This window comes from Lithobates pipiens, unplaced genomic scaffold, assembly GCF_037356315.1.
Source record: "Lithobates pipiens isolate NorthernLeopardFrog02 unplaced genomic scaffold, aLitPip1_a1.2 Scaffold_3, whole genome shotgun sequence".
Classification (NCBI taxonomy): Eukaryota; Metazoa; Chordata; class Amphibia; order Anura; family Ranidae; genus Lithobates; species Lithobates pipiens.
Genome location: NW_027507790.1, coordinates 53,186,489 through 53,214,215, shown reverse-complemented (window position 1 = coordinate 53,214,215; position 27,727 = coordinate 53,186,489). Strand labels below are relative to the sequence as shown.

Sequence of the window (27,727 nt, the reverse complement as noted above, 5' to 3'; positions counted from 1 at the left end):
GGTGCATTGTGCCTGCAATTAAGTACAATCTTTACTTAAAGAGGGAGTCCACTGGAAATTTTTTTTATTAAAAGCCAGCAGCTAGAAATACTACAGCTGCTGACTTTTAATAAATGGACACTCACTTGTCCCAGGGTCCAGCGATGTCGGCAGCCGAGGACAATCTATTCTCGGTGAGGGAATTAGGAAATGAAGCGTTGCGGCTTCACTTCTCGTGTGTGTCCCAGCAGACAGCGCAACGGGACAGGAAGAGGCATAGACTCCCGTGGGAGTCTATGCCCGGAAGTGGGTGCAAATACCTGTCTTAGACAGGCATCTTCACCCTCCTCCGCCCTGAAAGGTGCCAACTGTGACACCAGAGGGGGGGAGGGTTCCGATGAGCGGAAGTTCCACTTTAGGGTGGAACTCCGCTTTAAAGAGTATTTCCACTTTTGGGGTCTAGTTTGGGAAACCTCCACTGCATATTTGTTATGTGTTCCGATTCACACAACTTACCTAAAAAGATTTTTTTAAATATTTCTTAACTTTTTGATATTTCCGAGGTTGGCTGCGGGCATTTCTCAGCTAGCCCAGTGTGATATGTCCCAATAGCCGGTCTGGGGATTGGCAGAGTCCAGGTCTCGGTAACATACAATGGAGAAGCCCAGCTCCTAAACCTAGAACCTTTTTTGTTAAGACATACAGTGTATACCCTGGATTTCATAAAGACTGGTGCAGAATGTGCTAAATTCATATACCTGTCTAGAACTTGTACTTGAATCTGAGCCAGTTTTTCTCTCTGTAAGCCAAAAGAGAGTTGGTCTTATTTAGCTCCATGTTTACATTTGGTGCATTCAATGCGAAACAATGTAAAAGAGTCACATTTTAGAACTACCTAAATTTGGTGCATGAGTCGCTGTCAGAACCCAAAGTGTTGGAAATGCCTCATGAATTTGGTACAATACAATAACAAGTGGGATTAACACCAGAAAAGTGGCGGAGCAGCGTTCAAATCTATTACAACTGATGAAACCGTACCCATGGGGTTAGTTATAGCAAGGACAGCTTCCCAACCCCATTCATGAGAAAGAGACATAAATAAAAAAAATTATTCCTGAGAGTTCCAGAAACAAACATCTAAAACGGGAAGCTGTAATTTTTAAATATTTAGGAAATGCTATGAAAAGTAACACATTTAAAGTAAGTAATCCCAATTTGGCTGCAAACATGGAAATATCCTTTAACCACTAGGGATCCGCGCTATAGCCGAATGATGGCTACAGCGTGGACCTGCTTTGCCGGGACTACGTCTATTGACGTCGTCCCGTGCACGAGCGGCCTGCGCGGCCCCTGAGGGGCGCGCGCGCCACGCTCTGTGATCAGCGAGTCTATAAGACTCGCCTGATCACGGATCGAAGCAATAGGTCAATCCTGACCCCTTACCACGTGATCAGCTGTCAGCCAATGACAGCTGATCATGTGATCACAACAGGGCCAGTAATCGGCTATTTTCCTCCTCGCGCTGACAGCGCGAAAAAAAAAACTGATCACGGCCAAGTCATCGGTGCCCACCTGCCCCCTGCCAGTGCCACCTAAATAAAGTAAAAGTGCCACCCATCAGTACCACCCCTTAGTGCCCATAGTGCCACCCATCAGTGCCCATAGTGCCACCTATCAGTGTCCACAATCTGCCTCAACAATAGTGCTGCACCTCATATGCCACATATCCGTGCTCATCAGTGTCATCTACCAGTGCCCAGCAGTGCTGCCCATCAGTGCCCATCAGTGCCACCTATCAGTGCCCATCAGTCCCATCTATCAGTGGTACCTATCCGTGCCACCCATCCGTGCCACCCATCTGTGCCGCCCATCCGTGCCATATTATCTGTGCCCATCTTTGCCCATCAGTGCCGCCTCATCTGTGCCCATCAGTGCTGCCTTATCTGTGCCTATCAGTACCGCCTTATCTGTGCCTGTTGGTGCCACCTTAACCGTGTCTATCAGTGCCCACCAGTGCAGACTATCAGTGCCCACCAGTGCAGCCTATCAGTGCCCACCAGTGCCGCCTCATCAGCGCATTTCAATGAAGGAGAAAAATAACCTGTTTGCAAAACAAACTATTAAACATGATTTTTTTTTTTTATCTTTTTTTGTTTGTTTAGCAAAAAATAAAACTCCCAGCTGTAATTAAATACCACCAAAAGAAAGCTCTATTTGTGGGAAAAAAAATTATAAAAATTTCATTTGGGTACGGTGTTGTATGACCGCGCAATTGTCATTCAAAGTGCATCAGCGCTGAAAGCTGAAAATTGGCCTGGCGCAGGAGTGGGGTTTAAGTGCCCAGTAAGCAAGTGGCTAGGGCACTTTTATTCCAGATATTATTTGACATTCTTTTAGTTTAAATCTAAATGAGTCCTGAAGTGTGAACTGGAATGATTGTATAGCACTAGAGTAACTTTCCTTTGTATGTTTTTTTATTGCAGATGCCCCTGTGACTGAGATGAAGAGTTTAATAAATTATTACTAAATAATAGCAACCTAAAGGAACAAAGGTATGTTGGTTCATTCTAGATAATAGATTTTTCAATGTTCCTGATTAGTGCAATCACAATGTATTCTTTCCTCATGTTCTTTCGTTCAGATCTATTATATTGCTTTTATTTTTACGTTCTGTATCTATGAAAGCCCTGTTGGAAGTTCTGGTCATGGTGTACATTTTTCTTCAAAAAGCCTTCTTAAATTTTATTTTAAAAAGTTACAGATTTGTTTGTTAATGGCACTGGACTTGATTTACTAAAACTAGGGAGTGCAAAATCTGGTGCAGCTCTGCATAGAAACCAATCAGCTTCCATGTTTTTTTGTCAAAGCTTAATGTAAGTTAGAAGCCGATTAGCTACCATGCCCAGCTTCACCAGATTTTACAGTCTCATTTTCTGGTAAATAAAGTTTAGTGCAATTCACTAAAGGCAAGTTCAGTGCACTGGTGCACAGTCATGTTGGAAGAAGAAGGGGCCAACCCCAAACTGTTCCCACAAAGTTGGGAGCATGAAATTATCCAAAATATCTTGAAATGTTGACGCCTTAAGAGTTCCTTTCACTGGAACTAAGGGGCCAAGCCAAACCCCTGAAAAACAACCCCACATCATAATCCTCCTCCACCAAATGATTTGGACCAGTGCACAAAGCAAAGTCAACAAAGACGTGGATGAGCAAGTTTGAGGTGGAGGAACTTGACTGATTTGCACCTAAGCTGAACTCGATAGGATGAATTAGTGTGGAGACTGTGAGCCAGGCCTTCTCATCCACCTCAGTGCCTGACCTCACAAATGCACTTCTGAAAGAACGGTCAAACATTCCCATAGACACACTTTTAAACATTGTGGACAACTTACCCAGAAGAGTTGAAGCTGTTATAGCTGCAAAGGGTGGGCCAACTCAATGTTGAACCCTACAGATTAAGACTGGGATGCCATTAAAGCTCATGTGCGTATAAAGGCAGGAGTGTCAATACTTTTGGGAACATAGTACATATGCTACCAGTAAATATCAGATTGACTGCAGCAGTGCTGCTCTGACAAGGAACAGGAAAGAAAGAAGCAGCGGGAGTGCGGCACAGTTTTTTTTTTCAGCGCAGAACTCCCATTATGGAAGACATATGAAAACTCTTTAGCTTTCCTAAAAAACCTAGCTACGTATACAGTTAACATATATATATGCTGACTGTTCCACCTGCTTAAGCCTTAATAATTCTTTACAACCAATCTTGTAATTTAGTATTAACAGAGGAGTGAAAATCAAAAGAATAGCTGAACATATACGGTGTGTATTAAAACATCTATTTAGCTGTTTGCCTGGAGTGCAGCTTCAGCCTAACTATAAGGCCGCGTACACACGCGGGGACTGTCTGCCGAAACTAAGTTCGTCAAACAGTCCGCTCAAACTTTTGAATGAACGAACACGCCCACACACGGCACTTTTTGAGCGGACAAATACGGCAAACTTTGTTCGTCGTACTAAGTCCGCGCAACTTTTGAAATGAGTGGACTCGCCCACACACGAGGCAACAGTCCGCTCATTTCGAGCGCGTGTGCAGGTAGGCGGGGCCCGCGACGGAGACGTCGCGGGCTCCGCCGCCTGGAATGTACTTAAAGGGGAACCCCAACGCCGAAAAAAATCGGCGTGGGGGTCCCCCCAAAGTCCACAACAGACCCTTGTCCGAGCACGCTACCCGGCCGGCCAGGAAAGGGAGGCGAGCGAGCGCGCCCCCCCTCCCGAGCCATACCAGGCCACGTGCCCTCAACATGGGGGGTGCCTTGGGGAAGGGGGGGCCGTGCGGCCCCCCCACCCCAAAGCACCTTGTCCCCATGTTGATGAGGACAAGGGCCTCTTCCCGACAACCCTGGCCGTTGGTTGTCGGGGTCTGCGGGCGGGGGGCTTATCGGAATCCGGGAGCCCCCTTTAATAAGGGGGCCCCCGGATACCGGCCCCCCACCCTATGTGAATGAGTATGGGGTACAATGTACCCCTACCCATTCACCTGTAAAATAAAAGTACCCAAAAAAAACCACAACACACGAGATAAAATATTTTATTGCACAGCTCCGGGGGTCTTCCGTCTTCGGGGGTCTTCTCGCCGGACTCCTCCGCTATCTTCTTGTAGCTCTTTTGCTAGCGGAGGAGTCCGGCTTTCTTCCTCCCCGCCGCCGGCCTCTTCTCCCTACTTCGGGGGTCTTGTCCCCCTCTTCGGTTCTTCTGCCGGGCCACCGCGCCTTCTTATAACTCTTTTACAGGCGGTGGCCCGGTCTTCTGTCGCCGCTGTCGCCTTCCGGTCGCCTTCCGTTCTTCTTCTTGTTGTTGTTCTTCTTCTTCTTCTCCAGGAGATGTTGACACGTCGCTCTCTCCGGCCGGAATGCCAGAGCCACTTATATAGTGACAATGGGGCGGTGTCACATGGTATATGTCACATGGGTTGGTCACATGGTGACCCGGCCCCCTACGATGTCATAGTCCCCATGTGACATCAACCCATGTGACCAACCCATGTGACATATACCATGTGACACCGCCCCATTGTCACTATATAAGTGGCCGCGCAGCGCGGCTCTGGCATTCCGGCCGGAGAGAGCGACGTGTCAACATCTCCTGGAGAAGAAGAAGAAGAACAAGAAGAAGAATGGAAGGCGACCGGAAGGCGACAGCGGCGACAGAAGACCGGGCCACCGCCTCTAAAAGAGCTATAAGAAGGCGCGGTGGCCCGGCAGAAGAACGGAAGGCGGCGGCGACAGAAGACCGGGCCACCGCCTGTAAAAGAGCTATAAGAAGGCGCGGTGGCCCCACACACGAGCGGACTGTCAGCTGAAACACTGTTCAGCGGACAAAGTTGAGCGAACAGTCCGCCCGTGTGTACGCGGCCTAAGCCCTTATACACATGGTCGGACATTCCGACAACAAAATCTGTTGGATTTTTTCCGATGTATTTTGTCCGAAACTGGTGTTGCATACACACGGTCGGACAAAGTTGTGGGAAAATCCGATCGTTCATAACGTGATGACGTTTGTTTGTTGCAACGGGACTACGTTGCGGCTAGTAGCCAATAGCTTTGGTCTCGTAATTTGATCGAGGCATGCGTGGCACTTTGTCCGATTGGAATTCTCTACAAACGATTGGACAAAGTCCGATCGGAACATGTTGTTGGAAAATTTTATATCCAGCTCTGAAACTTTGTTGGTTGGACATTCCGACGGAAAAAAGTCTGATGTAGCCCACACATGGTCGGATTATCTGACAACGCGGTCCGTTCGGACATTTTCCATCGGAATGTCCGACCGTGTGTACAAGGGCTAAGAAAGGAGCACATTACCCCCCAACACTTTACTTTAACCCTAATGCTTTAATTTAAGCCCTAAAGGGAACCCATCAAGCCCAAGCTCCATAATTCCCTACAATGAGTCTTTAACATTAAAATGTGCAGTCCATGAAAAAGTATTATTTTACGTATCGGGTGAGGCAAGTAAACCGAGTCAGCTGCCTGTTTATTATATTGAACACTTTAACAGAAAGATCTCACGTCCATAGTTCCAGATGCTATTCCTTCCTACCTTTACACATTTCAGCTCCTACCTTCTAAAAGAAACAGATTTTTATAAAACCAGCCCTTTCACTGTCCTTATTGCTACACCACTGAATACTGTCAGTGCTGTGACAAGGTCATCCAGTGCCAAGGGCGAATATGGCAAGTTTCCCCCACCTTTTAGATAGTGCTATTAATGGTGTAAGGTTTTTTATGCACGTAATGTTTGGGACATCCACTGAAATAGTACATATTGAAGTTGAAATGAGGAACATTTCAGGGAGAAAGTGGCATGTGGCACGCGTAGCGATGGGTGGGTGTGGTTAAATTTTGATGGCCGGGAGGGGGCAAACTGGCACCCCCTGGGTGCCTCAACTGCTACATCTTTTAGCTGCAGAAGGTTAGCCTTGGGATGTACACATGCTGCGGCCATGATGTTTTGCTGCAGCATGAATGATACTCCTTGTTGAACTTGACCCATTGAAGGGAATGGTGCCCCACAACTGTGTACGATGCACATGGTTGCAGCATGCTAGTGCAGGGTTGGATGACTTAAAGCAGGCAATAAGGAGGCAGTACAATGGCTCCTTACCACCTGTCAAATGCTCTCTGAAGAGCAGTCTGAAAGCTGATCACTTTTCTGAGGCCAAAACACATGACCAACTATTTTTTTATTTTATTTTTACATTTTTTATATAGTTTTTAAAATGTAATAATTTTCTTTTGTGTGGGGGTGCCATTGACAATTAATGCCACTGCCACATGTCTACTAATGGGCAGTGTGGTTCTGTGTGTCAAGAAAGCCACAATTTTGTGGCTGAGAGGGAAAGGTGTGAACCTAGCCTCATGAAGAGTTCACGCTAGTGTGGATCAGGGGAGAGCACAAACCATGCAAGATGGATGATAATATCCAGGGGTGAAGAAATGGTCCATAACTCAGGGCAGGCCTATTAAGGATAGCAGAAAGAGGCGACTTCCAGGTATGGACTGTAGAAACATTATAGTACAATAAATAAAAACACTCACATTGAGGTTAAAAAACAATCAGCATGAGGAAAATCCTGCAGCGGTGCATTTCCTTGCTTGCTCGTTCAACAGGCTGCGTCTGACATCACCGGAAGTGTTTTCAAAGCCATTTCTGATCATGCGCACTGTCAGTGGAATGGCACTGCTTTGTCAAGCTGGATATTCAGGAATTCATCATGCTATATATAGAGTCCACCATCTTGTGGTAATAGGGGGAAATGGCAGCTGATGATGAAACACAGGTTGAGAATAATATGGTCATACAGGTGGGGGGGCCACCTTGTTAACAAACTGGAAATAACAATAAAAACAACAATAACCAATGTAATGTACTACAATGATAAAATTTGTGTGATAAATCTTAAAATATTGGGAAAAAGCAGTTAGATTTAGGTGTAAGTATTGAACATTCAGCCATCATGGGGGATCATGAGGGGATACTAATGTGGTGGTAATTTAAGAAATAGGGACAAGGGGTCCAAATGGTGGACAGGCTCCATATATATAGGCAATAGCAACCTGATGATCCAAAGTCATGTGTATGGGTAAAATAAGGAAATATAGGGATCAGTATATATATTAAAAGAAAATTGATCAGGGCACTGGGCACTGGGCATGAGATTAGTAAATAATGAATTGTCTGTGGTGTACACATATATTGGTGGGCATGTGCAGGGGTGGACTGACAACTCATGGGGCCCCTGGCAATAGGAGAATATTATGGGGCCCCCGGGCAATAGGAGATTATGGGGCCCCCAGGCAATAGGAGATTGTGGGGCCCCCAGGCAATAGATTATGGGGCCACACAGTATACACACACACATATAGTATACACACACAGACACAAAATATACACACACAGTATACACACACAGAATACACATATGCACACACTGAAAAGGTACTAGAGAGGCGGGGCAGCTATAATCTTGGGATTTTTAACACAGATTTTTACATACTGTGCCTGGTTTTATTGAGGCTGGCAACCCTGATGGGGCCCCTTAGTGGCATGGGACCCTCGGGCAGTGCCCGAATGCCCGAATGGTCAGTCCGCCCCGGGCGTGTGTGTGATGGCCTGCAAATAGTTAAAGATCTAGACTGCTAAAGAGAGAAATGATGTATGGCAGATATGGCAGATATAGGATACCCTAAATGGTGTAAGGGGCCACAAATTCATGGTGCCAGCTGCAAGCCTGGCTCAGCAGCATGGAGACAAGTGGGGGAGGGGGGTTTGGGGAGTTAAGGGGAGGGAAAGAAAATTACAAATAACGTAAAATGTGTATCCCGGACAATAGAGCTGCACAATTAAGCATTAAGAATCATTATCACAATTTTTTCCCCGTGGCGATCTTGACAAAGGTATTTCCACATTCTTTCTATGCAGAGAATTCTCTTTGCCACAGCCGTCAAAAAAGGAAGAAAAAAAACAGGCAGTCTGCCAAGTGTCACAACATTCTTTAGCAGAGGAACTAATGCCGCGTGCACACGACCGGACATTCCAGCAGACTAGGTCCGAAGGGATTAGTCCGACGGACAATCCGATCGTGTGTGGGCTAGTCCGATCGTATTTTGAAAAATAAATCCGATGGACCTAGAAATAGAACATGTTTGAAATCTATCCGACAGACTCAATTCCGATGGACTAAAATCGGGAAAAGCGTTCATCTGTGTGCTGGTCAGACAGACCAAATATGACGCAAGGGAAGTTATTGGCTACTGGCTATTGAACTTGTTTAGTCCGTTTACATCATCACATTCAAAACGAACGGACTTACGAACGGACTAGTTTGCCGGAAAGTCCGGTCGTGTGTACGCGGCATAAGTCTAAACATTGTAACACTTTGTCAAAGGAATAGACTTCCGTGTGTAAATGAGGAAAGTTTAACCACTTAAACACTAAACCTTTTACTGACATTTGTTGGTTTCCAGTTAAAAACTTTTTTTTTTGCTAGAAAACGACTTAATGGTGGTGGTTGCAATATTTTATGTCACACTGTATTTGCGCAGCCTTTTGAATGCAATTTTTTTTGGAAAAAATTACTTTAATGAATTAAAAAAAAAACTAAGCATTAAAGTTAGCCCAATTTTTTTATATATAATGTGTAAATGTTTTTTACGCCACAAGAATCATGATCTTTATTCTAAGCAAAAAAATCATGATTATCATTTTGACCAGAATCGTGCAGCTCTACCAGACAATATACTTAAAGGTACCGAACCAAAAACACCCACCATCCTAGTGGCAAAGATCACTCAATCACCTAAAAAATATTTATATACAATATCAAGGTGATCTGGTAGAAAAATGGAGATTAATGGTTAGAATGAGGAGGAAAGGAACCTAAGGTAGTATAATAGCGAATATGTATATGCTGGTGGATGTTAGAGACCTTGCTCTCCTCCACCTTCCGTTTAAGGATGCCCCGCAGATGCTCAATAGGTTTTAGGTCTGGAGACATACTTGGCCAGTCTATCACCTTTACCCTCAGCTTCTTTGGCAAGGCAGTGGTCATCTTGGAGGTGTGTTTGGGGTTATGTTGGAATACTGCCCTGCAGCCCAGTCTCCAAAGGAAGGGGATCGTGCTCTGCTTCAGTATGTCACAGTACATGTTGGCATTTATGATTCCCTCAACGAACTGTAGCTCCCCAGTGCCGGCAACACTCATTCAGCCCCAGACCATGACACTCCCACCACCATGCTTGACTGTAGGCAAGACACACTTGTCTTTGAACTCCTCACCTGGTTGCTGCCACACACGCTTGACACCATCTGAACCAAATACATTTTTCTAGTTCTCATCAGACCACAGGACATGGTTCCAGTAATCCATGTTCTTAGTCTGCTTGTCTTCAGCAAACTGTTTGCGGGCTTTCTTGTGCATTATCTTTAGAAGAGTCTTCTTTCTGGGACAACAGCCATGCAGACCAATTTAATGCAGTGTGGGGCATATGGTCTGAGCACTGACAGGCTGACCCCCCACCCCTTCAACCTCTGCAGCAATGCTGGCAGCACTCATATGCTTATTTCCCAAAGACAACCTCTGGATATGACGCCAAGCACGTGCACTCAACTTCTTTGGTCGACCATGGCAAGGCCTGTTCTGAGTGGAACCTGTCCTGTTAAACCGCTGTATGGTCTGGTGGAGTCCAGTTGTAGTGGATGTGAAATACAACTGGCTGAACATGTCCAATTAAACACTTTTCTACCTGTGCCACGCACCATATAGTATATTTACTAACCTGTCCGTGAGAAGCAGTATGTGGGTCGTACGCCCATTTTCTGTTAGGGCCAATGAGCATATCACTAATATCAAGAATGGAAAACCATTCAGTGTCCCTAAACACTATCTTCATCACCACAACAAGGACTCTTCAGGCACACAATTTTTAATCATAGATAATTTGTTTAGCTCACTACATGAAAGTAAGGTTAATAATATAACTTAGATTAAAAAAAAATTCAGTTTTACAATTAGTTGATGCAAAAATGAATACGCCCCACTACAAAAACTTCAATATCTAGTATTATGTACGGCCTTCATGATTTGTAAGGACAACACCGAGTCTTTTAGGCATGGAATGAACAAGTTGACAACATATTGCAACATCTATTTTTTTCTATTCGTCAAGAATTACCTCTTTTAGAGCCTGAATGCTCCGATAGAAAGTGGTGCCCAACTTGTCTATTCCCCATAGGTTTTCAATTGGGTTCAGATCAGAAGAAATACATGGCCATTAAATTACTATCACTTTTGTTCTTCTTCACAAATGCAACAGTGGCCTTAGATGTGTGTTTTGGATCATTGTCATGTTGTAAAATTGAATGATGACCAATCATAGGAACCATACTTACCTCAGTGGATGCAGCATCAGTCCGATTCTGCATCTGTCCCCCAGCGCCTCTACACTGTGAACCAAGAGATCAAATACTGCCGATCGCTTGGTTTTCAGAGCTCCCTAAGCAGAGAGTTGTATACGTTCAGTCACAGCTCCCTGCTCTGCTCCCTCCTCGCTTATTGGAGCGCTGGGCCATGGACTGGGCGGCCAACTCAGGCTCTCGGTCGCTCGCTGAGAGCCTGAGCCGGGTGTCAGTCCAGGCACCCAGCGGATCCCGACTCCCTGATCGTGATGACGCAGGGCCTGGACTGACAGCAGTGATGTCAGCAGAGAGCGGACTTCAGCTCGCTCTCTATTGAAAATGGGTCAATGGAGTGCAAAACAAAATGCATTCATAGGACAAGTACAGCCAAACTAGCTTTGTCTGGACTTCTCCTTTAATGTTAATGTAGATTTTCTTCAACCCTTCTCTTTAGAAAATGCTCCTGTCAAGATGTGAACTTTCATGGACGACCTAGACGTCTCTGTGAGATGGTTGCAGTTCCATCTTTGTTAAATTTTTATATCACTTTTGCTACAGTATTCTGACTGATAAGTAAAACTTTTCTGATTTTCTTGTAGCCTTCACCTTTCTTGTGTAAAGAAATTATTTGTGACATCTCTTATCCACGTGGTGCCATTGCTGACAGCATGAAATGGGAATGTTTTTTCTTTGTTAAGTAACACCTTTTATAATCTATTGTCTGCTGAACGCCTGTTTAATGAATAATTAGACACACCTGTAGTTGAATTCTTGTTAAAGCGGAGCGCTGCCCAAACGGGGAAGGTCCGCTTGTTCATACATTCCCCCCTTCCACTGCCACATTTGGCAATTTTGGGGGGGTGGGTACCTGGTTTTGACACTTCCATTCACTGATCGATGACATTTCTGGCCCCTCCTCCTAACCCCCGCTACCTTCTGTGACACACAGAGGTCCGAGAAGACTTCATGGAAATTAAGTGCAGGGAATTTCCAGGAGTGAGCATTAGTCTGTTTAGTAGCAGTAAATAGCAGTAAAAAGGAAATACGTTTAGCCTGTTTTTGGCATACCGCCTGAATGGGTTTATTCAGCAAGGCCTCAACTGGGTGCTTCCTAAGATTACAATGAAGATATCAATCAAAGATAATGCTTGGAGAGGCTGTGGCCCCGATTCCATTATGAATATTGGTGAGATGCTCACCAATCCTTACATTCAACACCCTGGATAAAACAAGTAATAAAATCCTGTATTGTATATTGTTTGAAGTGATATTGGAGGAAAAGGATGCATTTCAGACATTTTTACAATTTCTACAGACCTCACATTTTTTTTACACAAGTAAAATCCCTTCAGATCACCAGACATCTTAACTTTGGGAGGTTTATCAACTGATTTTGGGGCAATGGCATCCCTAAATATGTGTGCTCTCCTGAATATTGCATTTGGTTTGACAGGATGAAAAGGACCCAAGATTTTATCATTATTAAAAATATTCCAGTGCTTTCTCAACACTTTTTTTACCCACCTATGCTGTGTGTAGAAAGTGATCAGTGGTTAGACCCCGCTTCCACCTTAACTCTTGGAGCTGATAATTGCATTCGATGTTAGAGACCGTTTCAATTACCTGCTCCAACATCTCTTCCTGATATTGTTTTTGAAGGAATTTATCCTTCAAAATATTAGTTTTTAAAATATTAGGAAGAGATGTTGGAGCAGGTCATTTAAACTGTCTCTAACATAAAACATGTTTTTTTTTATTTTTGATATTTATTTATAGTTATTGCATTTTCCATATAAACTGAATTATTTGAGGTATATTTATTTATTTGTGGGATACCTTTTTGCATTATTGATTTGAAGGGACATGTGTTGTATAGTATATTTTTTTCAGTTTTCGTACAGTATTCAGACAAGATAAGGTGCTGCAGTCTCTCTGACGCACTGATCATACGTTTATGTTATTATTTATGTGAGGCACAAGCCTCATAAATTATTCAAAAAACCCTCCTTGACTGTGGCCAGGTGCTGACAGGCACAGGTACAGACTTGTGAATCAGCAGGGCCAATGCTGATAGCCACGCCACCTGCAACATTCCTTCTTCCCACTTTAGTGCAAACAGGCAACACCTATAAGATTGACATCTCTACTCTCAATTCAGGAGCAGTGCAGCATTGTTTCCACCCCATCACAGGAAGCTTTAATAGTTAGAGTCACTGGCAAGCTCAAGAGGCATTGTATATGTGGGGTTTTGAAGGAGGACTAAGTTAAAACTTTAAGTGCAGATGTGTTTATAATTAAGTACTGCCACTCATATGTTTTTTTAATGAGAGCTCACAGTTATTATTTGAGAACTGCTAGTGTATTTCAGCTGAACTAAAATCAATAGGCCTATACCTTGCATTTGCTCCCTCTTTCTTAAATTGTTTATGTACCAAATTTTAGAGTAAATTTATAGAGAATATAAAGAAAAAATATATTTATCCCTGAAAAAGACTGGGACACAACAATAAAATTCTGGTCTCAATATTCCTATTAACAAGTTAAAGCTGCTCGAATTAAGTAATTCAGTTATGTATTACTTAAAATATAGTAAGATATATTTTATATTCAGCCAGTATACAGTATGTGTGTGGATTTTACTTTGTGCCCATCTCTTGTATTTCCCTATATGGCAACAGTCAGGTTTGGTGAGGAAGCATTAGCTCTAGAAGCCAGTTTGGCGTTGTCAGGAAAGATTCCACCCACTGATGATACTGTCTGACATTTGGCATGCAGTACTGTGGTTAACCAGCAGGTGTCTCCTGGCAGTCTGGAACTGCCTGGGGAGCCTTCCCCTGTTAATAGTAGTATATGATCCTTGGGCTGCAGTACTGGCGTCCACCAGCGGGTGGTTCCTGGCAGTGTGGGGCCGACATCATCTCCTGCAATTAGGCGTCACCTGAGTAATTGCAGGAGGTGTGTATAAGTACCCAGCAGACACACTGATGCCTTGCCTTGGTATCTTCCTTGCACCCTGAACCTGAACTTGTTCCTGTCTGTTTTCTGAACCATGGACCCTGAGCCTTGTACCTGATCCATCCCTCCTGTGACCCATCCATCCTTTCCTTGTCCTGTTTGTCTTCCTTCCCCACGTGCTGACCCCCCGTTGTCGACCCTGGCCTTGCCCTGTTTATGATTCTGGTATTCTCCTTTACTAGTATATATTTGTCTGTTACTATTTGTGGGTTTCTGTTGGTGGTTGTTTGGTGGCACATTATTGTATATTGGAGGCGGTTGTATTTATTTACTTATCTTAATAATATTTTTTCACCTTATCTGCCTTTGTTCCTCTGTTGCTCTGGTCACACCAGATACGTGACAGTATAACAAGGCCATTCCTGACCAGAAGTTGTTTGAAATCATGCGTTTAGCTCACTCTCTGCTGGATTGTTTGCTGTTTGGGGATGTGCAGCCTTTAATTCACATATGTACAGAGCTGGCCCTGCCCAGTATTCCCAAAGGCCGTGATGACTTTTCTCCACCTTTTAACATTAATCAATTTGTGTCCCTGGTATGGCTTTTGGAGGATGATCCCACATACTTTTGTGAACACTATTCGGCCTGCTCAAAACAAATGATAACAGAGTGCATTGAGTCTGTTCAGTCCCTGATCAGACAGGCAGAATGTAAATTACAGTTTGTGCAACCAATACTCTTAGCATGGTCTGATATGCTACAATCAGCCTCAGCCAACCCACAACTAACCACTTCTGCCATCAGACACCTGCCAGCCCAAATGTCTTTTTCCTCTTCACCCATGGCAGCTCAGTACACCCTGCTTCCCACCAAATATGAATACCCGGTTTCTACTCCCTGCACCTACCCTGCCTTTAACCCACATGCCTCTTCTTGGCTGCCTGTAATCCCTCAAGAACTTCCCCCAGCTACTGTTACCTCTTCCCTGCCTTATTCCAATCCTCCTCTCCAGTCTACTTCATTCCCTACCTACAGTCCTGCAGTTACCTATAGGACTCCAGTAGCTAAACCTAAAAAGAGATGGAAGTTCTTTCCTACCCATTTGATCCTGCCAGTAACCCAACCTGCCTCCGCACCAGCTAATCCACTACAGCCTGACGTCCCAGTGCCTGCTACCCAGCCTGACGTCCTAATGCCTACTACCCAGCTTGACGTCTCGGTGGCTGCTGCCCAGCCTGACGTCTCGGTGACTGCTGCCCAGCCTAACGTCCCAGTGCCTGCTGCCCAGCCTGACGTCCTGGTGCCTGCTGCCCAGCCTGGCATCCCCGTGCCTGCTGCCCAGCCTGATGTGCCCATGCCTGCTGGCCAGCTTGATGTGCCTGCTGCCCAGCCTGATGCGCCCACTCCTGCTGCCCTGCTTTATGTGCCTGCTGCCCAGCTTGATGTGCCCGTGCCTGTTGCCCAGCTTGATGTGCCTGCTGCCCAGCTTGATGTGCCCATGCCTGCTGCCCAGCCTGATGTTTTGGTGCCTGCTGCCCAGCCCGACGTCCCGGTGCCTGCTGCCCAGCCTGACGTCCCAGTGCCTGCTGCCCAGCTTTATGTGCCTGCTACCCAGCCTGATGTGCCCATGCCTGCTGTGCAGCTTGATGTGCCTGCTGCCCAGCCTGATGTGCCTACTCCTGCTGCCCTGCTTGATGTGCCTGCTGCCCAGCTTAATGTGCCCATGCCTGCTGCCCAGCTTGAGGTGTCTGCTGCCCAGCTTGATGTGCCTGCTGCCCAGCTTGATGTGCCCGTGTCTGCTGCCCAGCTTGATGTGTCTGTGGCTGCCACCCAGCTTTATGTGCCCGTGCCTGCTGCCCAGCTTGATGTGCCTGCTGCCAAGCTTGATGTGCCTGCTACCCAGCTTGATGTGCCTGTACCTGCTGCCCTGCTTGATGTGCCCGTGCCTGCTGCCCAGATTGATGTGCCTGCTACCTAGCTTGATGTGCCTGTGCCTGCTGCCCTGCTTGATGTGCCCGTGCCTGCTGCCCAGCTTGATGAACCGGAACCTGCCGCCCAGCCTGATGACCCGGAGTCTGCTGCCCAGCCTGGTGACCCAGAGCCTGCTGCCCAGCCTGGTGACCCAGAGCCTGCTGCCCAGCCCGGTGACCCGGAGCCTGCTGCCCAGCCCGCTGACCCGGAGCCTGCTACCCAGCCCAATGACCCGGAGCCTGCTGCCCAGCCCGGTGACCCAGAGCCTGCTGCCCAGCCCATGACCCGGAGCCTGCTGCCCAGCCCGATGACCTGGAGCCTGCCAATCAGCCGGATGGCCCGGATCCTGCTGTCCAGCCTTATGACCAGGAGCCTGCTGCCCAGCCCGATGACCCGCAGCCTGCTGCCCAGCCCGATTGCCCGGAGCCTGCTGCCCAGCCCTATGACCCGGATCCTTCTGCCCAGCCTGATGACCCGGAGCCTGCTGCCCAGCCCGATGACCGGAGATTGCCAATCAGCCCGATGACCCAGAGCCTGCTGCCCAGCCTGATGAGCCTCTGTCTGCTGCCCAGCCTGATGTGTTCCTGTCTGCTGCCCAGCCTGATGACCCTCTGCTGCCTAGCCTGATGACCCTTTGTCTGCTGCCCAGCCTGATGACCCTCTGTTTGTTGCCCAGCCTGATGAGCCTCTGTCTGCTGCCCAGCCTGATGAGCCTCTTTCTGCTGCCCAGCCTGACGAGCCTCTTTCTGCTGCCCATCCTGACGAGCCTCTGTCTGCTGCCCAGCCTGATGAGCCTCTGTCTGCTGCCCAGCCTGATGTGTTCCTGTCTGCTGCCCAGCCTGATGACCCTCTGCTGCCCAGCCTGATGACCCTTTGTCTGCTGCCCAGCCTGATGACCCTCTGTTTGTTGCCCAGCCTGATGAGCCTCTGTCTGCTGCCCAGCCTGATGAGCCTCTTTCTGCTGCCCAGCCTGACGAGCCTCTTTCTGCTGCCCATCCTGACGAGCCTCTGTCTGCTGCCCAGCCTGATGAGCCTCTGTCTGCTGCCCAGCCTGATGTGTTCCTGTCTGCTGCCCAGCCTGACATGTTCCTGTTTGCTGCCCAACCTGACGTGCCACTGCCTGCTGCCCAGCCTGACGTGTCACTGCCTGCTGCCCATCTTGATGTGCCACTGTCTACTGCCCATCTTGATGTGCCACTGTCTGCTGGCCATCTTGATGTACCCGTGCCTGTTGCCCAGCTCGATGACCCAGAGCCTGCTTCCCGGGTCCAGGACCCGGAAAACAAGAAGTCTCTGAACAGCAGAAAAAAGCTGAGATGAAACAAATGAAGAAAGAGAGAAAAGGTACAGCCTACTTATATTTAAAAATAACACATTTATTTTACTTATATATACAGTGGGTTAAAAAAGTATTTAGTCAGCCACCAATTGTGCAAGTTCTCCCACTTAAAAAGATGAGAAAGGCCTGTAATTGTCATCATAGGAATACCTCAACTATGAGAGACAAAACGTGGAATCAAATCCAGACAATGACATTGTCTGATTTTTGATTGCATGTCTATCACAGGGATCCCACAGGCGTGGCACATGCACATCCAGGTTGGATCAAGGTAACTATGTTATAATATCTATACCTGGAATTTAACAGTAGTATGAAAATGTTTTTTATTTCTGCTTTTTTTGTGTGAGCTTTGAAAAGCACACACACAACAGGTAACAAAAGCCCTAATTAAAAGCTTAAGCCACGTACACACGGGCGGACTGTCTGGCCAACTAAGTCCGTCAGACAATCCGACGGACAGTCCGTCCTACTTTCGAATGAACGGACTTAACCACACACGATGAACAAACAGTCCGTTGAAAGCTTGCGCGATGACGTGTACAGCACGTACGACGGGACTAGAAATCGGAAGTCCAATACACAGCAATGCAACCTTTCGCCGTGTAAATCCTTTCTGAGCATGCGCCATACTTAGTCCGTCCAACTAGCCTACTCACGAGCGGACTGTCCGCTGAAACCAAAGTTGGACGGACAATATTACGGAAATTCCGAAAGACTTAGTCCGCCAGACTGCACGCTGAAAAAGTCCGCTGAAGCCCACACACGAGCGGACTGTCCGCTGAAATGTGTTTCGGCGGACTAAGTTGGACAGACAGTCCGCCCGTGTGTACGCGGCTTTAGTGTTGTGACAAATGGAACAATTTACAAGAAAATTGTTTTAAAATTACTTCTCTTCAAATAGGTAATAAAGAACACTTTTTCTATGCATTACCTATTTTTACCTTTAAAACACAGTCCCTTGCAAAAGTATTCACCCCCTTGGCATTGTTCATGTTTTGTTGCTTCACAACCTAGAATTAACATGGATTGTTTGAGGATTTTCATCATTTAATTTATAGAACATGCCCACAAGTTTGAAGATTTTTTATTTTTTTTGTTGTGAAGCAAACAACAAGTAGGACAAAATAAAAGAAAATGCCAATGTGCATAACTATTCACCCCCCTAGTCAATACTTTGTAGAGCCACCTTTTGCGGCTATCACAGCTCCAAGTCGCTTTGGATAAGTCTCTATGAGCTTGTCACATCTTACCACTGGTATTTTTGTCCATTCCTCCTTGCAAAACTGCTCCAGCTCCTTCAAGTTGGATGGTTTGTGCTTGTGAACAGCAATCTTTAAGTCTGACCACAGATTTTCTATTGGATTGAGGTCTGGGCTTTGACTAGACGATTCCAACACATTTACATGTTTCCCCTTAAACCACTCAACTGTTGCTTTAGCAGTGTGTTTGGGGTCACTGTCCTGCTGGAAGGTGAACCTCCATCCTAGCCTCAAATCACACAGAGTGATACAGATTTTGCTCAAGAATATCCCTGTATTTAGCACCATCCATCTTTCCATCAACTCTGACCACTTTCCCAGTCCCGACTGCTGAAAAACATCCCTGTCACCACCATGTTTCACTGTGGGGGTGGTGTTCTTTGGGTGATGTGATGTGTTGGGTTTGCGCCAGACATAGCGTTTTCTTGGATGGTCAAAAAGTTCAATTTTAGTCTCATGAGACCAGAGCACCTTCCTCCATACATTTTGGGAGTCTCCCACATGCCTTTTTGAAAAACTCAAAAGGTGCCATTTTGTTTTTTGCTTTCTTCTAGCCACTCTGCCATAAAGCTCAACTCTATGGAGTGTACGGCTTATTGTCTTCCTATGTACAGATACTCCAGTCTCTGCTATGGAACTCTGCAGCTCCTCCAGGGTTACCTTAGGTCTCTGTGCTGATTAATGCCCTCCTCGCACGGTCCGTGAGTTTTGGTGTGAGGCCGTCTCTTGGCAGATTTTCTGTTGCAGTAGTAATAAATTAAAGCTAAATTCTGGAATAAACAAATATTTTCTAAATACAAAAGATATTATTCAGTCTTGAAGGCTTTTTTCCTTCAAGAGCTGTGCAGTAGTCTAATATAAAACATTGCCTTCTGTATTCAGACCAGTATCTGCTGCTGCAGTGACTGGACTTGTATTCACCTCTTTTCACTGGTTTTCTGCAGACAGCCTGTGATGGATGGGCCTACTGGGACCCCGCCACTGCTGTGCTCAGTGCTCGGGCTTTAAGCAGCTCATTGATGAGGTCATGATACTTTTACAAGTTAATAACTGGTCTATATTTATATTTGGTACACACAGTGGATTTATGTCTATTGTTACCATTGAGTAATAAATGTATTATTATTTATTTATTACATGTACTGATATAGCACCATCCATTTTACGCAGCGCTTTACACATTCATACATACACATAGTAGGGCCAATTTAGACAGGAGCCAATTAACCTACCAGCATGTCTTGGGAGTGTGGGAGGAAATGTAAACTTCCAAATTAAAGATTTTGTTCTTTATTATGATCTATTTGGATTTCGGCTTTAAATTACTATATGATAATACAAGCACACCAAATAGTATTCTGAGTTTTAATTTCTGAGGCAGCAAACCGTATACAGTATCTTTGTTATAGAGTGTGTGAGGACAAATTGGTTCTATAGAAAAATACATTTGGTGATTATTTGTGATTATTTGTTAGATTATTTGTTAGACCATCATGCATTTTTTTAAAGTGGAACTATACTGCATCTGAGCACCACAAACCAAAAATGCTATGTAATTCTTTTTAAATATTCAAATGCAAACTCCCCCCATCCATCCATGTCTCTATGCTTTATTTTCCTGAGAAATCACTTTGAAAAACATCACCTAGCATTTCTGGCCATGACCATCTTGATTAAGGGCAGATGATGCATGTAGCATTTACTTCTTGGGATCCGTATGCCCTTAGTTCAGGCATGCAGACAGGAGGGTGTGCTTAGCTGAGAAAACCCCTCCTGAAGACTCCTGAGATCATTTTCCTAGGCATGGGAACCAGGAAGTAACTGAAAAAACGTAAAAAGAAAGTTTGAAATAAGTAAATATATAAATTCCTATCGACTTACTAATGCTAGCTGCAAAAGGTTTAAAAAATAGTTAATGTTGATTTAGAGAGTGAAGTTCTGCTTCAAACATACAGTATTTTTATCATACGATGAAAGAAGTGCGAGTTTACTATTAAGTATTGATAGTGATACCTTGTATTTAAAGTGTTAGGAGCTTCTCATTGTCAAGGTAACCCCTTATTTATTCCCTTAGCAATCCATTAGCTGATTTTGTGAAACTAGGTTAAAATGAAAATGTATACAAAGGTCTTTAATGACAAACTTAAACTTGCCTACAAGTGTTCCTGAAGCTGCTGAAACCTCAATTGAATGTACGGTATGTGTCCTATTCTGTTTTGATCAGCCTTGAACACAAGCAGGACTGAAACATCTTTTGGCCTGTTCTCTATCATTATCTATTGTGCCTTTAGAAATTGTAGCAGCTCTTTGTATTGTCTATCTTTATTCATGTACCATTACCATTAACACTAATAATAATGTTCATATTGTCAGACAGAGTGCTTGTATATTAAAGGAGTATTAAATCATCAGTGTTTCACACTGAGCACAAAATAAGAATGGAAAATTACTGCGCTCCTAACTAAAAATTACCTCTATGTTACTCAAGCTGCGGCTATTAAGATGTGATACACATCCAAAATATATAAAAAAAAAAAAAAAAAGTGTATAGCTGCACTACCTGCATATACCGGTACTACAACCTCCCTAATGATTCAGATGCATTAATATGAACACTGGTAGTATCACAACCTTCAAACCATCACCATAGTGAGTGAATAAATAATAAATTATCGATTTCCCAAATAATTCATCAATATATATGAAGAAATAAATATTACATTAATTCATAAGTGATGCTAAACAATACGAATAATTAATGAAAATAAATAAAAATTAATGAAAAATTAATTAAGATTATGGTGAAATCTTAAGCAAGTAAACACAAATTAACATAGAAAAGTGACCCAAAGCCACAAACGTTCTTTCACTAATAAAAATCAAACGTGCAATCTTCCATCACCAAAAAACACGTTGAACACCAATAGGAATGCACGCTTACCAGAGGCAAGGGTGTGATTGCTCACTCAGTGTACACAGTAAGGTCTGCCGGATGGATCACAAATCCCCACCAATTCAGACTGGAACCTCACTCGGGAAGCCCGCACATATGCAGATAGTTACTCAAAAGACAGAAGTAGAGAGGCTTCCTGTAGTGTAAAACAGGTAAACAGCTTTATTCAAAATAAAAATCACAAACATAAACAAGGAAATCACAGCGTATATGCCGGCCGGCAAGCGAGTACCCGTTGATTTCAACGGGCAGGAGAAGTTTAGGAGTGGTGTACCGCTCCAAAGATTCTGCTAGTAGGACATTTTTTGGCGTCCTGCCAGCGCACCGCTCCAGTGTAAAAGCCCTCAGGCTTTCACACTGGAGAGACAGGAGCAGCTCTTTACAGGGGCTGTGCAGGCACTACTTTTAGTGCTTGTAAAGCGCCTCAGTGTGAAAGGGGTCTTATGTGCATGCTTGTTCAGGGTCAGGGATTCTGAGTACTGAAGAAAAAAACAGGAAAAAGACCACCAGGCAACTAGCATTTTCAGAAGAAAGCAATGAAAGCCTCCATATTCCTGACATGTTCCTTTACATTCTCCTCTAAAGTGGGCATTGTATGATATAAAACACTTTGTACATAACATGCAATTTTAGCTGAATACAAAGTTGTTAGTGTTGTAGTTTCCTGCTTAGTACAGCTTTCTGGAGCTGACTGCATAGAGAGAGCTACTTCCTGATACTTCTGTCAGAATATGAAATATTAAGAGATTTAACATTACTACAGCTTGGCTGGAAGGAAGGTGATTGCAAACATCATGTAATGCATGATTAGAATTTTAGAGCTGGTAATACACTAATAGCATTTTGTTTTTTTATTTTAACCACTTTTCCCCGCAGTCAATTTCTGACATTTCTCTGGCAATTCTCTATATTTTTAAAGCAGTGGCCCTAGAGAATAAATAGTTTTATGTCAACATGATATTTGCATAACAGTTTTTCGAGCACAATTTTTGGGGAAAAATGCACTAATGAGTTGTAGTGAACACAATATAATACCACATTTTTGGTAAAGTATGAAAGATGATGTTATGTCAAGTAAATAGATACCAAATATGTCACACTTACTAAATTTCGCTACCACGGGTAATGGTAAAAAACTGAGGTACATTAAATTATCAATAGGCAATGATTTAAAAGCCTTTACAGGTTACTACTTTGGAGTTACACATGCAGTCTGGTGCTAGAATTATTGCTCTCGCTCTGATGTTCACGACGATACCTCACAATTTTTTTTTTTAATAGTAATGGCGGTGATCAGCAAAATTTAGCGGGACTGAGACATTGCGGCGGACAGATCAGACACCTTTTACACTTTTTTAGGACCAGTGACATTAAGGCCGCGTACACACGGGCGGACTGTCTGACGGACTTGGTCCTCTGAAACGTGTTTCAGCGGACAGTCCGCTCGTGTGTGGGCTTCAGCGGACTTTTTCAGCGGACAGTCTGGCGGACTAAGTCTTTCGGAATTTCCGTAATATTGTCCGTCCAACTTTGGTTTCAGCGGACAGTCCGCTCGTGAGTAGGCAAGTTGGACGGACTAAGTATGGCGCATGCTCAGAAAGGATTTACACGGCCGAAGGTTGCATTGCAGTGTATTGGACGTCGTATTTCTAGTCCCGTCGTACGTGCTGTACACGTCATCGCGCAAGCTTTCAGCGGACTGTCTGTTCATCGTGTGTGGTCAAGTCCGTTCATTCAAAAGTAGGACGGACTGTCTGTCGGATTGTCTGACGGACTTAGTTGGCCAGACAGTCCGCCCGTGTGTACGCGGCCTAATACAGCAATCAGTGCTATAAAAATACACTGATTACTGTATAAATGACCCTGGCAGGGAAAGGGTTAACACTAGTGGTGATCAAGGAGTTAAATGTGTTCCCTGGGAGGTGTTTCTAACTGTGGGAGGGAGGGACTGACTGGGAGTACAGAGAGATCGCTGTTCCTAATCACGAGGAACAGACGATCTCTCTGTACTTCCCTGTCATATCGGGGATCTCTTTGTTTACATTGACAGATCCCTGTTCTGGCTCTCTGTGGAGCAATCGCGGGTGTCTGGCGGACATTGCTGCCACTGGCCACATGCATCGGCTCCCCCGCTGTGTAGCGGGTGCATGTACAGCTACTGCAATTTCCGGGAACGAGCCGACCAGCCGCAGTATAATGATGGTAGCTGGATGGCAAGTGGTTAAATAAAAACATTTTTTTTTTGGATTAACATTATTGCTGTTACAAACAATGAACAACATCCCTTGTGATATAGAATAGGCTATGGCAAGTCCTCTTTTTAGAGATATCTCAGGGTCTATTAGTATCTGATCAAACTGAGAGTGGTTTAAGCATATGATTTACAAGCCGGTAATGGCTTGTACACAAATAATCAGAAACCCGAAGTGACAGAATCCTTGTTAATTCTGGTTTCTGATATCAGAGAAGGGGAAAGGAACATACTAAAAAGTAGACATGTGCACACTGAAATATTTTGTTTTGGAATTTCGTTTTCGTCCAAAAAATAAATTTATTTAGTTACCCCCGAAATTCGTTTTTATTTATTTTGTTTCGTTAAAAAATGCATTAGTCCGAAAATCCGAAATAATTAAGGTTGAATCTGTCATCGAAGGCTTATGGTGTTTCTATAGCCTATGGGCAGAGCATTTGACCATAAATGTCCACTTGCGGCGACTGCTTCGTGGAATCTTCATGTTGAATCTTTTTGAATAATCTTGGACTAATAGAGTTAGGTTAGGCGCATTCAACCTTTTTTGCTATCGTCTCTATATGTCGAATCAATAGTTGAATAAAGCATTTGTTTATGTCGTATCTTTCGGTTTTCGGATTCTGCACATTTCAAAATACCCGAAATTCGGACGAAAATGCATTTTGACGAAAACGAATGCACATGTCTACTAAAAATAGAATTGCCAGCTGAAAAAATATATATATCAGGAGCATGGTTGTAGCTACAACCATAGCCCTGAAATAGCCACCCCAATACAAGGCTATATATATATATATATATATATATATATAGACAGAGACAGAGAGAGAGAGAGAGAGAGAGAGAGATAATGAGGGGGATAAAAGCGTTCATTTGATTTTTTAATGCTAATGGTCAGTGGGATCGAGATGATAATTCCAAGGAGCAGGATGGACATAGTTTCATAAATGTATTTCTAACAGTGAACGTGGTTTTCATTTGGTAAAGTCCATACATTTCAAAATTGAATGTTAACCACTTCGCACCCGCGCTATAGCCAAAAGACAGCTACAGTGCGGATGCTAACTGCCCTGGACGTCCTCCTGTTTACTTCCCCTCTGCGCACCGCCACGAGCGCACATCGGGAAAGTTCTGTGTTGGCCATGTCCCTTGGACACAGCCAATCACAGGGCGTGCTAAATAGCCAATCACAGCGGCCATTTAGCACTCGATCAGCGTGTCCAATGGGAGGTGATCTCATATGTAAACATATGAGATCATCTCTCATCGCCGGCTCTCCCTCCTCACACAGAGACAGCGTGTGAGGAGGGAGAGCGAATGGCTGCAGTGTCAGTGAGAAGTAAGAGCACACACACACACAGTAAAACACACACAGTAAAACACACACACATGCCCACCTGTCCCCAGTGCCATCTGTCCCCTGTGCCACTTGTCCCCAGTGCCGCCTATCAGTGCCATCTGTCCTCTGTGCCACCTGTCCCCAGTGCCACCTATCAGTGCCATCTGTCCCCAGTGCCACCTGTCCCCAGTGCCACCTGTCAGTGCCATGTGTCCCCAGTGCCACCTATCAGTGCCATCTGTTCCCATTGCTACCTATCAGTGTCATCTGTCCCCAGTACCACCTGTCACCAGTGCCACCTATCAGGGCCACTTGTCCCCAGTGCCACATGCCACCTGTCCCCAATGCCACCTGTCAGTGTCATGTGTCATCAGTGCCACGTATCAGTGCCACCTGTCAGTGTCACGTGTCATCAGTGCCACGTATCAGTGCCATCTGTCATCAGTGCCACGTATTAGTGCCATCTGTCATCAGTATCACATCAGTGTCACATGCCATCAGTGCCACGTATCAGTGTCATCTGCCATCAGTGCCACGTGTCATTGTCCTGGTGCTCCAAGGCCTTCAAAAGTGTAATAGGTAGTCAACAAGTTAGATGTGTAATTTATGCTCCTAGAACACATGATGTTGCTCCCTGCATGTTGGGCCTCTCTAAGTGGCCAGGCTGTGAAAAAGTCCCACACATGTGGTATCATAATACTCAGGAGGAGTAGCAGAATTTATTTTGGGGCGTTATTTGTGGTATACACATGCCATGTGAGAGAAATAACTTATTACAATGACAATTTTGTGGGGAAAAAAATAAAAAATAAAAAAATCTTCATATTGCAAAGAATTGTGGGAAAAAATGACAACACCAAAAACCTCACCATGCATATTACTAAATACCTTGGAATGTCTACTTTCCAAAAAGGGGTCGATTGGGGGGTATTTGTACTTTCCTGGCTTGTTCGGGTCGCACCACAACTTGTAGACTCTCTAACTTTCACAAAGACCAAATAATATCCACTAATTTGGGTTATTTTTTACCAAAGATATGTAGCAGTATAAATTGTGGCTAAAATTCATGAAAAAAATAATAATTTGCAAAATTTTATCACAGAAACCAAGAAGAAATTTTTTTTTTTTTTTCAAAATTTTCTGTCTTTTTTCATTTATAGCGCAAAAAATAAAAAACCCAGAGGTGATCAAATACCACCAAAAGAAAGCTCTATTTGTATTAAAAAAGGAAAAAAAATGTATTTGGGTACAGTGTTACATGACTGAGTAATTGTCATTCAAAGTGTGAGAGCACCGAAAGCTGAAAATTATTCTGGACAGGAGGGGGGTTTAAGTGCCCAGTAGGCAAGTTGTTAAAAGCAAACTAAATTTTGAAGTACTTTGAAATGACATTCATCAAGTCATCAAATGTACTGAGAATTATTGTACAAATATTTTGTATGAATGTTTGGTTCACAAATCTGCTAGCTTTTGGACAGCCTAGCAAAACTGTCAGCATGGAGCTTTGTTACCCGTATTTCGAAAACATCACAAAAGTAATGTTTTTACAATTTGCAGCTAATTTACATGGTCTGCTTCATGAAGCCAACAGTCAATGTTAATATTCTAGATCTAGAGACTGAATATATCCCCACTAGGGGACAGCAGAATGTATGTATATTTCTCAGTGAAAAGTATACCGCAAAATTTCAGAAGCAGAAATCATTTGTTTTAACTGGCAAAGAATGCTGGATTGGTGTTTCAAAACTGTGGAATGCAGACAGAACATTCTAAAGGACTGCATTCTTACCCTTACATTGTTCATTTATTCATAGCACACATACCTACTAGAATGGCTTTTTGACATAGTGCTGCTCTCAGTACCAACCTAGAGTTATATTATGACAAGCATTTGCCTTCTTCCAATGCATCAGAATGGATATGTTCTATGAGAAAGGAGCAGGAATAGTAAGACTGCTGGAATGGAATGGTACACAACACCATGAACTACCAATGGTCTGTTTAGCTGAGCTTGCAATGACCACCATTTTTAAGGGGGGCATCATGACTGTCCGCCAATGTATGCGGGCACCTATCTAGTGACCCTCAATGCCTAGGAACATTTCAGCACTGACCACCAATGCATAGGGTCTTCTTTCACTGACCACCAATGTATGGGGGTCCTTCTCTACTGATCAGTGTAGGGCAGGCATGTCCAAAGTCCGTCCTGCGTTACGGTTTTCAAACGGCCCGCCTGGTAATTTAGACATTTATATCTTTTGTGGCTCCCAACGATTCCCCGAGTGCCGGGGGCCACAAAATATATATTTGCTGGCTGCTTTGGACGGGAGAGGGAGGGGGCGGGATGAGTGCTGTATATACAGGAAATTTCCTGTTTACGCTGCGGTCTCTGTGAAAGGAAGTCCCATCTCCTGTGCTACCATTGGACGACTGTTCTGTCCATTATAGGAGGCGGGACTTTCTATTAAAGAGGCCGCCGAAAAAACGAGTTTCTCCTGTATGTCTGTTGGCGCTCGTCCTGCCCACCTCCCTGTTCTCTCCAAGGCTGCAGATGGGCATGAATCATGCTGCACTGATGGCAATGGTCAGCCTGCGTTCATGGTAACGTGGATGCTGCATTCATGGCAATGATGAGTCTGCATTCATGGGAATGGTGAGTCTGCATTCATGTCAATGGGGGTGCTGCATTAATGGCAAAGGTGAGTCTGCATTCATGGCAATG

The 27,727-nt window shown here is 44.5% G+C and overlaps 1 protein-coding gene across 5 annotated transcripts in view; it reads left to right on the top strand.

Annotated features, from left to right (window-relative positions):
• ARVCF (ARVCF delta catenin family member) overlaps positions 1–27,727 on the top strand; it is a 1,038,475-nt gene that overhangs the window by 600,905 nt on the left and 409,843 nt on the right. For all 5 annotated transcript variants that reach the window (XM_077461693.1, XM_077461692.1, XM_077461694.1 and 2 more), the window contains exon 4: positions 2,463–2,531. The gene's annotated coding sequence lies outside the window, so the exon portion shown is untranslated. The remainder of the gene's footprint in view (positions 1–2,462; positions 2,532–27,727) is intronic.